We start from the raw sequence: 11,691 nt of genomic DNA on the forward strand, positions 1-11,691 counted from the left end.
AAAAAAAACCAAGAAAGAGTTAGGCAGAGAAAATATATAAATAAATGTGTTGATTAACTAATGATTTGAAAGCACAAAAAGAAAAAAATGCTCATTATGTCGAGAAGCATCATGTTTACAATCTCGAACATCAGATAGTAATATGCAGTAAGAAAGAATATGATTGTGACAATTCTCTGAAAAATAAAAATGCCTAGAATGTGAAAAAAAAAGACTTGAATACAATTTTTCCTTGAACAAGGTACAACAGAAATATTTGGTCATTTATTTATCATGTGCAAGTACCTAATAAGGCATGTGTACTGAAAATGTAAGGAATGCTTGTAATTTAAACAGATGAAGAAACAATATCAAATTGGGTGAAAACATAGAGCTGTAATGACGTTACACGCTTCTTTTCAAAGTCTTTTATACTAGTCTAATATTTCTGCCAAGCATTTTCACAAAAAAATAAACTTAGCTCATACAACACATATTACTAGGGAAAGTTGGGAGAGGCTAGTGATCCACTTACAGATAGATACAGGTGAAACATTCATATCACTAAGCAAATAAGCTTAACTAACACAGACTAGCTATATATTCCTTTTGTTTTCCCTCAGAGAGACTTTCAAATGTCTACGTATTATTCAACATAAGTTGGTGAACAAAACTCAAAAAAGCAGCGTGTAGTGTACCATCACCTGATCTTTTTTTCAAGCATAGTTAAGAATAGACACGGACGGGACTGCATCATTCACCAACACATTTTTACACATTCTGGGTGAGTTTTAAAAAGCATTGAGCATATAGAAAAATGAAATGCTGGGTATAAACACTATAGAAGAGTAAGTAAGTCCATCACTATATAAATAGCTACTGAATTTAAAATTACTGGCAGAAAAAAGAACAAACATAAAATTTTATCACCTCGCAAATCAATTGGCAATCCTGAGGGACCAATTTTCTCACTCTCACTAGCCATTGCCCTTGTGACAACATTGTTTAATTTCATAGAAGCAGGCGCAAACTCGTTCGATGATTTTGAACGAACTTTTAATTAAAGAGGCAACAGTTAAACAAAAAGCGAACATTATCAGGTTTATAAACAAACCGAGAGTTAGCTCTCTGATGTCGTTCACTACGTAGCTGTTGTCAATACAGCGTAAAATGCCTTCTAGGAAGGTCAAGGCTTCAAGGGAGAGCACAGATGAGAAGAAAAGGTATAATATAGCTCTCTGATAACATAATATACTGTAAGCATCAAGATAAAAAAATACAAGTGAGAAGTCCAAACTGAGGACTTTATATACGATGTGATGAGATTTTTACCACCTTCTGGTAGTTCTGGATAAATCTTTGAGCAGCAGGCATGCCGAACTATGCTGAACCCTCAAAGCATTAACCCCCTCTTAGTGATAAGCAAAGGTAAAGTCACCGCCCACGAGTTACCGCATTCGAAAGAATATTATCAGGCTTGACTTCCACCATGAATAATGATGCATTACATGAATTTTTCATGAAGATGGGTAGATCCTAGCAATATCTACACGTTCCTATACTTAATTCCTTAGTCCAATGTAATCTTAGATTTTCTCCAAACATAATGATAATCTAAGGACCCATTCTCCTGAATCAGTAGCCTGGTTATCTATATACAAAATTGAAATACCAATTCCACTTGAAGAAATTTCAAAAGAAGTTCAATAAATTAAAGCAAACGTGGAAGATCCAAGATGAACAAGAATCACATAAAAATCACCAAGATAATAAGAATCAACGCACATCAGTGCCACTTCAAATGCACGATAAGCACAACTGGGCAAGTAACCTATTTTAGGAACTAAGGAATCATATTTTAAGAACTATCTAAGGAATCATATTCACAATGGGAAAGAAACAGATTTTTTTTCCTCCTTGTCAGTGCTGCTCACATGGACATATTACTACAATAACTATTTACTTAAATAAGAGCCATATTTTTGCAGATGATTGACAAAGAATCTTTAAACATGACCATGAAGTTAAATAGTTATATGAATTCCATTGCAAGAAAAGACATAAGATTTATTTAAAAACCAACAAAATGAAATTGACATATACAAGGCAAAATAGTGCTTTTTTCCAGCAAAACAGAGGCAAAATAGTGCTTTTCCCCCATCTCACTTTTCTGAGAGGAAACGTATTTTGGTGTAATCCTCCAGCTAATAGATAAGTGTTGAATTGAAATTTACAAAATAAGAGTTAATATTCAGTCCAAAACTGAAAAATCCATACCCTTTACTTGAATAAAATTAATTTCTGAGAGTTTTCATAGAACCAAGCAACTACCTGTTAAGCTCCCTCCCCCTTCTTCATCAAATTCCAATGGGTTAAAACAAAAATTACCAAATTAAGGGAAGTTATCAAAAACCTTACGATGACAACAGCGGTGATGACGCTCGATGACGAAGAGGGCACCGGCGAAACCCTAGCCGATCTCCTGATCGGGATCGATCCGGCCGATCTCATCCCTCGGAATCCGTATTCGAGAATCTAGACCATCGGATCCTTCGTCGCTCCAATAATCGACGTCGTCGTCGCTGCTGTCGTCGTCATCGCTAGCTAGGGTTTGAGCGAGAGCGACGCAATCCGAGATCGGTGTCGAGAGTTTGGTCGACGTCGAAGAGTTTTGGGGAGATCGATCGGGGTCAGGTTGGGAGGCGACGAGCGAGCGATTCCATCGCTCTCCCTCGTTTTCACCTGGGCAGTGGAGAGAAAGGGGAAAAGAAAAAATAAGTGCCTATTTTTTAGCAGTGAAAATTATTTTCTTTTTCTTTTTTGTTTTCTTTCAAACCAAACAAGAGAAACTCACTTTCTTTTCTATTTTACTTTCCTTTCTCTCTCTTTCTATCAAACCAAATAGAGCCGTAGAGAATATGAGAACCAGAAAAATAAAGCTTTGATTTCCAATAACAAGTATAATGTCGAGCTTTCTACGCTGAACCTGCTCAAACTCAATGCTCCACATGAACTGACCTGTGGGCTGTGAAGATTATTGGGTTATATTTTCAGCACCTTTGCTCCGATCATAGCCGATCCGCGTGATACAGCCAGAATAAATTCAATGCAATTCAACAAAATGGTCGAAAAGATTTAAAAAAAAGCATTGTAATAATGAGAAGTTCTTATACAAGCTCAAGGGCAGAATTGACAGGTAAGATCATAGGCTATATATTGAACAGTGTTGGATTATGAAGAAACATCCGATAAATGTATTTGTGATCTTTTTCTTTGTAGAGTTGGGATCGATATTCCTACGGTTGAGGTTCGTTTTGAGAACCTTGACGTAGAAGCAGGAGTTTATGTGGGTAATAGAGGATTGCCTACAATTCTCAATTCAATATGTAATGTTTTGGAGGTATGTTTTAACTTTTTTGGTAGTTTTTATTCATTGCCAAAAATTACATTTCAGTACAAGCGCTGATAGGGAACAACCCTCATCAGAGACACCCACAATCTCGTTTTCCCTATACAACTAAACCTGTAAGACTGAAAAATATGGCTCTAAACAGACCTTTTAAGAAACAAAAGACTAACAGACTCAAAATTATGGTTGTACACCCTATACAAAGTAGAAGAACTATACCATTTTCAATGCTATTGAGCTTTGGATGGATGGAAAACCTGGTACACCAAGCTCTGTTTTGCAGAGGATCCTTCGTAAGTGAAACATTGCTCAGTTGGATTTTATGGAACAACTTTGTATGCGGTTAAAAACCCTTCATATCAAGGTTCACACCCCTAAGCGCAAGCACATTTCTTGTTTGCCACTAACAGTAAACACAAGTCGTGAAAGCAGCTCTCTGTTGAACATGTTTATCTTTGATAAAACTTGACCAATCCATCGAAATGGAGTACCATGACAATCCATCAAAATTAATTACCATTAATTTCTATCAAATCTTCCAATTGTTGCCTCAATTTCAAGATTTTCATTAACCCCCATGACTGAGAGAGGAAGTAATAGGGATATCCCAGATGTTGTTGATTTTGAGATATATCTCATGAATTCTTTTCACCCACAAACTATTAGTTTTGAGAACAAAGGACCATAGATGCTTGAGCATCACAGCTTTGTTAGAGTAGTGCTATGGAATCCCAGGCCATCTTGCTCTTTTGCTCTTGTGTTTACTGTTAGTGGCAAGTAAGAAATGTTCTTGCGCTTAGGGGTGTGAACCTTGATGTGGAGGCTTTTTTACCGCACACAAAGTTGTTTCACAAAATCCAACTGAGCAATGTTTCACTTACGAAGGATCCTCTGTTTCACTTACGAAGGATCCTCTACAAAACAGAGCTTGGTGTACCAGGTTTTCCATCCATCCAAAGCTCAATAGCAGTGAAAATGGTACAGTTCTTCTACTTTGTATAGGGTGTACAGCCATGATTTTGAGTCTATTAGTCTTTTGTTTCTTAAAAGGTTTGTTTAGAGCCATATTTTTCAGTCTTACAGGTTCAATTGTATAGGGAAAACGAGATTGTGGGTGTCTCTGATGAGGGTTGTTCCCTATCAGTGCCTGTACTGAAATGTAATTTTTGGCAATGAATAAAAACTACCAAACAAGTTAAAACATACCTCCAAAACATTACACAATGAATTGAGAATTGTAGGCAATCCTCTATTACCTACATAAACTCCTGCTTCTACGTCAAGGTTCTCAAAACGAACCTCAACCGTAGGAATATCGATCCCAACTCTGCAAAGAAAAAGATCACAAATATATTTATCGGATGTTTCTCCATAATCCAACACTGTTCAATATATAGCCTATGATCTTACCTGTTAATTCTGCCCTTGAGCTTGTATAGGAACTTCTCATTATCCTCATCCGCAACTCGTGTGTATATATCATTCCAATAGCGCATCAGTCATCAGAATTTCTTTGGTGTTTACAACACTTTTCTCCTCTCATTGCAACATGCCAGCTCCTTGTTATCCTCAAAAAACAACAATGTTTCCGATCAACAAGCACTTGCTCTCCTTCAAGTCCATGATTTCCATGTTATCTCAATTCCCAACATGTCGGCTTCTTGTTATGAACTCAAGATGCACGTATGACCACGCACAACCCTACCCCCATGTTCACGGGCTTCCATGCCCACATAGAGGCAAACTGCACACAAAGAATAAACACTGTGTGTAATACTCCCAATTCCACTTTCACTAAAACCTACTTGTCACCATCACTTGCCTTAATCTACTAGACAACCTGGCTTTTATATAAATTTTGTTACTGTAAATCCTATAAAGTAACACTAGGTGGAAATCAATTATTTGGAGGCCTACGGATTGGGGAAAAAAAGAAAGAAACAAGTTCTCATAGACCCAATCAAGAAAGCCCATATCAACCCTTCCCCATTTGATTTTTATTCACGTGTGAGAGATTTAGTTTTGAAAATCATCTCCATGTTTAACAAAAAATGATTTGGTTAAACCGTTTTAAAAATAAATAAATAAATAAATAAAATCCTAGAAAAAATCTCTAACCACCTAACTTCCCCTTATCTCCCCACTAAACAATAAATAAATAAATAAAATCCTAGAAAAAATCTCTAACCACCTAACTTCCCCTTATCTCCCCACTAAACAAATTCCTCCACAAATCTCTCAACCACCTAACTTCCCCTTATCTCCCCACTAAACAAATTCCTCCACAAATCTCTCCCTTTAAAACCCCCTACCAAATCTTTCTCACGGGAAAAAAAAAACAATAAAGAGGGAGAGAGACTTCTCACCGGAAGAGAGAGAGAGAGAGAGAGAGAGAGAGAGAGAGAGAATGAAAATAAAGGAAAAAACATGAACAAGAGAAGGAGAAGGACGAGTTTTGGATTTGGGATTCAGAGTATTTTTCAACAAATCGACAAGCATTTTTATCATTTTAACTCTTTATTTGATCGTCTTATTTTTTTTATAAGTGGCAAGCATTTCTTATCTTTCAACTCTTTATTTTTCATGATCACTTTATTTTTTTCATAATCAACAAGTGTTCATTTCCTCACTTGATTTTATCTAGCAAGCGTATTTTTTCTAAACCTACTTTCAAAAATTTTCTCCATATTCTTGATTTTGAAATATTAGTGTAGCCAACAGTTTTGTATGTTTTCTCTTAATGGTGAAAATAATATTGTCTGCTAGTGTTTTCTTAGGATTTTTGGTACTAGGTCTAGTTGTTGTACTTTTTGACATTTCACTAATATATGACTTTAAAATTCTCGTTGATGATCGTATGCTTAAGTTATATTTTTCCTATGAAAATCACATGATTTATTTCCCTCTAAATTATGCCTTCTAGGATTTGTTGGTTATTATCCTAGGTTAACTGCTTATATCTATTAAGACCTTATGTTTATATATCACAACGCAATGTGTCTACTATGTGCTTCCTTAACTATGGTTCCCATTAGGTATCCTTAGTTATTTCAATTAAGTGTTTTTGTATATTTAATATAGGCTATTTCAAGGTATAGATATATTAATGACAACAATTAGAAATGTTATCATACCGAAACATTAAGACACACTTTGTTTGGAGATAAGCTAGATTGATGACAACTTGATTTAATTTAATTAAATAAGCTCTAATAAGAATTGGTTTCTCATTGGTTGTTAGCAAATTAGATAAGACGTGAACTACTTCTCCAAATCCAAGTCCTACATATGTTTCTCATTGGTTGTTAGCAAATTAGATAAGACGTGAACTACTTCTCCAAATCCAAGTCCTACATATCATGATATTATTGCCTCAACAATAATTAGATAAGACGTGAACTACTTCTCCAAATCCAAGTCCTACATATCATGATATTATTGCCTCAACAATGTCATACTTTAATTTTCAAGATAAACCAATCTAGACGCAGTTCGGACCCACTAGTTAGACCGGACCCGTTTGGGTCTAAACCCCAAATTACAGACCCAAACCCAATCTAGACCAGATCAGAATTTACTCCAGACCGGATCGGACCAGACAAGACCAGAACCCAGTCTGGACCAGACCAGGTCCGACTGAACCAGTTCAGACCAAACCCAAAATTTTTTGTAATCATTCTTGAACTCAACCAAGCACAATTCAAGCCCAACTCTTGTCAACACATACTTGAAGCCTTTGTAACAAAAGTCTTGAGCTGCTTTTCCAGCAACACTCCCAATGTGGATCACTACTGTTTTTCAATAACCTTGTCAGGATTTAACACATCAACAAGACTTATGCTCATATTATTACGAACAAATGTCGTAGTCTCCAAAGAATGAGAACATCCTAAATGATGAAATCTTCTATTCATAAACTTGCTCCATGAATGACTCAGCTCATTATTTACTCTCAGCTTGCAATCATCTCTACAATCAGAGTGGTGCAGCGGAAGCGTGATGGGTTGTGCATGAATAGATATCCTATTAAGATATGGATCAGAAGCATGACCTGGTGACATAGACCATATGATATATGTATTATTGATTTGTACTTGTTATGAACTTATTATGCTTGATATGCATGACTTTATGGAAAATTGTTCCTTGATCATCTAGTTATCATCCAATAGGAGAGACTGTGCATGAAGACGACTCTTGTTAAAAAAAATGATTTATAAGCGTGCTTTCATAGCATGACTATGTTCTCGATATCGATATCCCGATATGAGATATTTCCTTGGCTATTATTATTGTAGCATCGACTAGACGATGCACCCATCTTGATTAGACATGTTCTGGGTCACGATTATTTTCATAGTTTTACAAAAGTCGTTCCATGGTAACTCTGTGGTTAGTGCACAACATTTCATGCACAATCACTTAAATTAAACTGACAAACATAGGGTTTGTAAAGGGGAATTAGACGGAGAATATAACATGTATATAAATGGGCACATGCGCATTCCTGATATCCTGAGTTATATATATAAGGGCCAATGGCTAATACTTGACTTAAAGCCGTGTTCTCGGGACGGTTTACGGGGAATCGATTTATATACATGAAAATATTCTTCTCTAATTCAAATAACATGTAAAATAAGAATAATGTGCTTTGTGATAGATTTGCCATGCACGACATGTCCTGGATGAGGTGTTGATGATGTATTTTTATTGCTTGTTTATAGGATTTTGGGAGTTGATATTTAGCGATTTACAATTTGAGATATATGGTATATACGATGGTTTCCTTGTTTGGATTATTCCCTCGACGTACTCATCTCGTGTTGTGGGTTTCTAAATCTTAACTCCTTTTAGTACAGGGTATAAGATATGTGTTTTGCGGTAGACATTGTTTGATATCCACAATTAGCAATTTCCTTCATCATCTTTAATTGAGTTCCATTTTTTTTCTTTATACCTGTCACCTACACTTACACGCACATAATTTTTTCATTTTACATGCTTGTTGGGAGTTTTCTGACTCCCCTGGGGTTTGCATGCCCCCGACTCGGAAACCGTTCTTTCTTAGCAGGACCAGAAGTACTTTGAGGATCAGGCCCAACAGCAGGGATCACCTTCTGTCCTTTCACTCTCTCAACTTCTGTTATTTAGGCTGTTATGTGTTTTAGACTTTTCATGTAACCACATGTGGTTCTCCAGACTACAACGTATGTTTCCTATTTCCTACCTTGGATAGTTGTGGACTTATAGTAGAACTCTGTCCTTTCAGAGATTTATTTATCTATCTATTTTCTGTGTTCTCTTAGTTACATGCTCTATGTAGTAGTTCTTTTGGCAAAATTATTTGTGTACAGGATAATCCAGAGGCGTGAATGTGACCATATGGTTGCATTGCCGGCCGAGTCACGCTCCAAATGATCAAAATTGGAACCGAGGCGTGACACTGTGCTTGAATAAATTCTTTAATGTTATGTTCTAATGCAATAAGGTCCGTAATTATTTTTCAAAAAAAAAGACACCAAATTATAATCCATGGAAGTTACATAACTTCCTTTAAATCTATGTTCTATGATAAAAAAGATGTAAATTCCATATCATGTTGCTATAGTTAACTTTTGATGTTGCCTCTGCAGGATCATAAAACCAGCCTTCATTGTTTATGGTTGATCCCCTGACCACCAAGCTTGTAAATTAAAAACATGAAATAGTTTTGAACCGAATGTTAGCTGACTAAATTTTTTTTCTACAAATTGACCAGCCTACTGTTGGATATGATCCCCACCAAATTAGGGTGTAGATTGACCTGAACAAGCCATGGGGACAGCTGACTAATGCATCTTTCTCATCAACCAGATTTTATTTACTTCATTAGCAATCTACTTACCACTTGTCAGCATACATCACAGTCAACCAAACTCATCACCTACTTCACAACATAACTCATAACAACCTATTCTCGAAAATGTGCTAACCATCATACCTTAAGGAGTGAATATTTCTCTGTTTGTATCTCTTACTTACAGACATTACTTCACAACTCATAAACATTACTTCCCAATCTCATCACCTCCTTCACAACATAACTCATAGCAACCTATTCTCGAAAATGTGCTAACCATCATACCTTAAGGAGTGAACATTTCTCTGTTTGTATCTCTTACTTATAGTTATAGACATTACTTCACAACATAACTCATAAACATTACTTCCCATCACTGCTTGCTACTAACACTTGTCATTTGTCATCCTTTGTTTGTATACTTAGCAAATGAATTCTTGTACTCCTGTGGTGTATGTCATCCGTGCGTATAAGCTCTGTGATGGTCGTGTAAAATGTAAAAATAAAAACCATCTACCCCAAGCACGTCTTTTGAAAGTAAAAGAAATTATACCCTTCACATTGAGATTTGTTAGACAATCTATCATCTTTACAAATCTTACAAAGAAAATAGATAGCAGGACACACTGATAATAACCGTAACAGGAAGCATCCAAGTATTTTTAGGCCATTTTCTCTCTCTTTTCTTCTTTTGTCTTTTTTGGAGGGAAGATAAACAGGTACAGGTTACAAATGGGTCAACACATAAAATAAATGGGTCGAGTATGCCTCTTGTGTATGTATATTTATACGGCTTGTGACCTTGGTTAACCCAAAAGACTCACTTGCTATGTTACCCGGGTACTTCTATAATGAAGCCGTACCCGTACCGGACACGTACCCGACATTTTCCCGTACCCAAACTTCATGGACACTTCTTGCATATATGCATGCATTTATTACAACATGTACTCAATTATACGATATGTGTTAATTTAAAACACTTGTCAAAGACTTCCTGGACGATTAGCTTACACTTCACATCCGTCTTTTGAAACTAATGAGATACGGGTCGGATTCGTTTCAGTCCATACCCAAGTTTAAAACTATATAGTTAATGGGTCGTTTAGATGTCTAGTAAAAAAATGAGTAGTTTACAATTCACGATAATCAATATGATAAAAGAAACTCAAAAATGTGATCGGAATTTTAATTCTAATGACACATGAAGGGGAAAAAGTTATCTTATGTACAGTATTAATTCAATATATATATGTAGTCGTGTCCCCGTACCCTACATTTTACAGTTTTGTCGTGTCCTATACCCGAACCCGTACCAGTACCCGTGCCCGTTTCCATGCTACTTAGCTTGTCATTGATCCCTTCCGTTTTTCTGACATGGCAAGTGACCCCTTTTCTTCTCAGATTTTCTAGAATATCCTTGAGTCCAAGCAAGCACGTTAAACTGCGTAATCAAAGATATATGCAAATATTTTGTTCTTACATCGTTAGATGGACTTTTAAGAAGAAAATATTTTTTCCTTATTACGATGGTGTAGTTAGGATGTCATGTAAATTTGAGACATTTCATCTTTTTAAGATTTTCTGGAAATATGGAGGACACATGTCATTCATCTCTCGAATATAATCATTGGAGCTTCCTTTATGTGCACAGTTCTGATTTTACTTTGTTTTCATCTATGTTACCCGGGTACTTCATTGTTGAAGCCGTCCCCGTACCGGACACGTACCCGACACTTTCCCGTACCCAAACTTCATGGACACTTCTTGAATATATGCATGCATTTATTACAACATGTACTCAATTATACGATATATGTGTTAATTTAAAACACTTGTCAAAGACTTCCTGGACGTAGAGCTTACACTTCACATCCGTCTTTTGAAACTAATGGGATACGGGTCGGGTTCGTTTCAGTCCATACCCAAGTTCCAAACTATATAGTTAACAGGTTGTTTAGATGTCTAGTAAAAAATGAGTAGTTTACAATTCACGATAATCAATATGATAAAATAAACTAAAAAATGTGATCGAAATTTTAAATCTAATGACACATGAAGCAGAAAAAAATTATCTCATGTACATTATTAATTCAATATATATATGTAGTTTGAACCCGTACCCAACATTTTACATCTTTGTCGTGTCCCCTACTCGTACGGTGGTACCCGTACCAGTACCAATTTTCATGCAACTTAGATTTAGGTAATAATATTAGTTCTAAATTTTTAATTAAAGTAAAAATAGCTTTCTATTCTATTTCCTATGCAAGGAATATAGTTTTAACTTATGGAATATTGATCTAAAGTGAATTATTTTATATATATATAGCCGTGTCCCCGTACCCTACTTTTTACAAATTTACCGTGTCCCGTACCCGTACCCGCATCCGTACCCGTACCCGTACCTAGGCAACATAGCTCACTTGTTTACTTTTACATATACAATTTTTTGCATGTG

Source organism: Asparagus officinalis, chromosome 3 (genome assembly GCF_001876935.1).
Source record: "Asparagus officinalis chromosome 3, Aspof.V1, whole genome shotgun sequence".
NCBI classification, from domain to species: domain Eukaryota; kingdom Viridiplantae; phylum Streptophyta; class Magnoliopsida; order Asparagales; family Asparagaceae; genus Asparagus; species Asparagus officinalis.